General features: G+C 36.8%; 1 non-coding gene across 1 annotated transcript; it reads left to right on the top strand.

Moving 5' to 3' along the window:
• The first annotated feature begins 1,862 nt into the window (after positions 1–1,862).
• Positions 1,863–1,936, top strand: Trnat-cgu (transfer RNA threonine (anticodon CGU)). The gene has a single exon. It is a non-coding gene; the product is annotated as a tRNA-Thr (tRNA).
• Positions 1,937–4,720: the final 2,784 nt, after the last annotated feature.

The following is a 4,720-nucleotide window of genomic DNA, read 5'->3' as shown; positions in this document are numbered from 1 at the left end:
AAGGTTTTTTTTTTTTTTTTTTTTGATCAGTCAAAGTTACGTCTAGCGGAGGACAGCCTTTGAAGTCTTTCGCGTGAAACGTATGACTTACATTCGCAAGCAATTAACACTGATTTCGTCACATAACCATTTTAGATCCAGATGAATTACAGTATATGATTTCCTAAAGATAGATGTTTATAATACATTTCATGGAATGAATGTGTTTACACAGTATATGTGTACAGAAATAATCGAGACAGAGAGATGTTAAAGGTTGAGGAGCAAACGTCAGCACAAGGCAACTGTAGGACGTAAGAAATTTGCTGTTGCTTGAATGTTGTTCCCATGGCAACTGACAGTTACTAGTATACTGTGTCCAACAAAGACCACCATCTTGGCATCAGCAAAGTATCATTCAATATAACTATTACATGCATGCTGCTCGTCAAGGTTAATTCGAAATACACGTAATCATTATCGTATATTCAATAACAAGTGAAATCAGTAAAGAGATACATTTTAGCAGTCACTATGAAAATGATTAGCTATTTTTACCTTGATGTCGTTAACACACACACACACACACACACACACATATATATATATATATATATATATATGTATATATATATATATATATATATATATATATATATATTTATATACCTCATAAGTGAGATTCGTATCACTGATTGGTCAAAAGTATATCACGTGACAAGGTGTAGTCCCGTCTATCTTGCCTTAGGGTTTTCATGTAAGTGATAGAAAGGCAAAACCCTCGTGATAGAATTCATAAACCCTCCGCGACTTTTGTTCACATAATCAAGTACACTGCAAAAAGTCCGGTGTTAAATAGTGAACACCGAGCTGGTGTTAAATTTTCGGTGCTCATTTATGGTGTTAAATTAACACCTCCGGGTGTCATTTCCAAATTTTAAACTGTTTTTTGAAGAGTTTCTTAGTAACTGCACTTCTTGTTGATTTTTAATTTAAACAAGACGATCAAGAATTTTACATTAAAATACTAGATTTTTGAAAAAAATTGAAAATAAATTTACACCAAAGTAACACCAGCTGGTGTGGTCTCTTATTGAAGCTGGACGGGTGTTAAACCATTGATATTAACACCAACAAATATCAAATCAACACCATGTGGTGTCATTTTTTAATTAACACCAGTACAGTGTCAAAATAACACCAGGTACAGTGTCAAATTAACACCACGAAGTGTCAGGTGAACACTTTCAACACCATCACAGTGCATTTTTAACACCTGTGGGTGTGGTCCTTTATTGAAGTTTGATCGGTGTTAGATTTAACACCCGTGGTGTTAAATCTAACACCGATGTTTTTACAGTGTACACTAGACTTCGCGCGCGGTGTCCGCAACCCCTCCACGTACCCACCAAAGACGTTCACTACTCGCATCGTATAAACACATGCAAAATCATCCCACAGCAGGCATGTTTCAACTTGGCTCCTCCGTGATTCGGTGCTTTTATAAAATGGGTTTCCATCGGGATTCGAACCCAAGACCTCCGGATTACTAGATCTCGGGTTCGAATCCCGATGGAAACCCATTTTCTTTACTCAAAGTTTTCTCTATTTATAATTCATTTCTGTTCATTTTCCCTTTCTTTGTTTCAATATATATTATTTTAAAAAAAAACATGCATCGCTTCGGCGATCCCTCACAGTTGTTCCAAAGTTGATTTACATCCTTTGGGTTTAGGCCAGGTTAATGTGTGTGTGTGTGTGTGTGTGTGTGTGTGTGTGTATGTGTGTGTGTGTTTGAGTGTGTGGCAAACATACACTCACTATAGCTTCTGACCACACGAGAAAAGAGGAATCAAGGGTTTTGGGACGAACATCGAACTAGGGCTTTCTATAGCTCAGTCGGTAGAACACCGGTCTCGTAATCCGGAGGTCTCGGGTTCGAATCCCGATGGAAACCCACTTTCTTTGCTCAAAGTTTTCATTATTTATCATTTATTTCTGGTCAGTTTTCCCTTTCTTTGTTTACATATATATATATATATATATATATATATATATATATATACATGTATATATATGAAGAGTTTGATTTCAAAACAGTTATTTCTAAACATTTTAAAGTAAGTGCATCATCAGATAGAGCAAAATAAAACCATTCCAATGATACCTCTCTCGCTGCATTACTAGAAATATTCTTAAAGTTGTGAGTGAAAATATCCCATATTACCCTTGTCTTTCTCAGGCTAGATCGCATACATCTCAAAATGACAAGAATGGAGATAATTCGTTTTGCTATCAAATTCTTCATGTGTATATATGTATCCATGTCCAATTATATAGATTTATCCCATACTTCCAGACGGCTCGGCGTCGGCCGATGAAAGGAGGTACGATACATTGTTGATCATCCCCAAAACGATCGTTTACACACATTTCTAGCCGATAACAGCTAGACTTTCATATCACGTTTCTGACGATCAGTTTCCAAAGAGCCGAAGAGCTTTTTTTTTGTTTTGCTTCCATCTTAGAGATTTAAAAATTCTTCTCAATCGATCATGTGTCTGGAGGAATCTTACTCTGTTTCTCAAACGGCCGCGTGCATGATTTCAAAGCGTCCGATCACTAATTCCAAGTGATTTGGGCTTTGCCTGTCATCAACAAAATGCCAGACAAGGAAACAAGTTTCGCTTTGATGTGGCACGGAAGTGTGAGACAAATTTTCAATCAATGACGCTGAAACGCTCCAGGAATTGAAAAGAAAAGGAAGAAAAAACCGCGCTCGGTAAATATTGGCGATAATCATATACAAACTTCGCAACGCAAATCAATCCGTCGAAAAGATTGGTTTAGCGCCTCTGGGAATTTGACCTAAAAAGCTACAAACTTGAAAGTTTTTAAGCAATGCGTCTGCCTCACAGGCCAGGAAATAAGATTCCTCTCTCATTCCTTGATAAATACCAGTTCTCCTTCCCAACGGTACACAGCGCCACAGGATAGAGGGTGTTGAATTTACGTGTTGTTCGATTCCACAGATTAAAATCACCAGTATTTTTTTACAACGATACGAAAACGGTTGAACACTTTTTTTTTTACAAAGTCATGAAACATAAATGACCAAACAGTGGCTTTTTATGTATCATGACACTATTCATATTCCTTTTGGGAGTGAAAAGAACTTTTAAACACAAGATGATGAATAACTTCAACAAATAGACAAATATCCAGCGTCCATGAAAATAGGTCGTCTCCGTATTAGCAGAATCGCATGATGTCTTCCCGCGTTTACGCCTGACTAGTAACTGGATTGAACGAGAGGAAACTCGAAGAAAATGAAGAAAGAAGAATCATCTTTATTGGTAAATCGACAGGTTTTCAAAAAGTTTTTGAAGACACATTTTGGAATAGTTGCCTTCAGCGTAGCGACGAAATACTCCAGAGATGGGGTCAATTTTTCCTATAGTGTTGTTTGTACACCTTCTTACACATTTTCACATGTTTTACGCCCATATAAATTCTTTTGTACCTTTTTTATTTTTTATTTTTTGCTTTCTCGAAACACATGAGAGACTGAAGTACACTTGAAAATGATAGCTTGTTTGAAAGGTACTGTTTACTATTGGGAGAAGTGATTAAAAAAATGTTCGAGTAATCACATTTGATGCATATGTGTAGGTCAGTTGTATCAGAAAACATCCTTCTATATAAAAATTTCGCAATATAGAAAGCCTGAGGAGATATCACTTATTTTTCCTTAATAAACCATAACTGTGGACTACTTATTCTAACTATTATTCACATTCTGTGTATTTAACAGTACTTAACATTGATTATTATGATTAACATTTTTACGTTGATTGTTTTTATCCCCAACTCACATTTTAGAACTATTTTGAAGCACTAAAGCGGGGTTTTTGTTTTATCTGCAAACATCACGATAATGGCAAACGGCAAATAGTGCCTTAACGTCCCTTCTTAGTAGCTGTTATGATATCACAAAGGGATAACAATAAAATACTCGCTGGACTGCGAGAGAACCATTGCACCTGAAGCTAATGAAGTTCGAGAGGCAGAGAATGAACTTCGGCATTGGAAAAGTACCACCACCTGAACGCATCGTTGCACCCATAGATAATGATCACAGCGCGACGTATATTTTTAAAACACCTCGTCTGAAGCATGGTGGATTTAAAAACCAACTTCATGCTCCTTGCATAAGAACACGTATGTGAATCTTATCAGCCTTTGCGCTGAGGAAATACACTGCGTTCAACCATAAAATTGCTACCTGCAATGCAAGGGTCCTACTTACGTGGCGCTGATTCTTTATCGTCTTTCTGAATCAATTTCTTGTTGCATTTCGCCGTGGGAATCATTTTATTGAGCATTTCGATCTTTCTCAGATGTTTGATGTAGGCATTCGACGTCATTTTCGTAGATAGGAGACAATGACAAAAGTGTGCTGTTAAAGGGAAGGTAAACCCAAAGAACCCAAAGAGAAATGTGGAAGTTGAGTCGGACAATCGATGCAAAAGTTATGAATTTTTAAAGTTTTGGTGTTGGAACCGCTGGATGAGGAGACTACTAGAGGTTATGACATCATGTGTGGACAGCAATATAAAGAAATATAAAGGGAATTCCACAAACTTCACTTTTCTAGCAAAATGAAAGAGCACTTGACAAACCGCTTTCAGATAGCAGAGAAGAATAATTGATACCCTTAACATAATATGTCAGTATCAAG

The sequence above is a fragment of the Diadema antillarum genome, unplaced genomic scaffold, assembly GCF_040938485.1.
Source record: "Diadema antillarum isolate AM-2024a unplaced genomic scaffold, OU_Dant_1.0 scf00000056, whole genome shotgun sequence".
NCBI lineage: Eukaryota > Metazoa > Echinodermata > Echinoidea > Diadematoida > Diadematidae > Diadema > Diadema antillarum.
The sequence above is the reverse complement of the archived record's forward strand: the minus strand, read 5'-3'. Positions and strand labels throughout refer to the sequence as shown.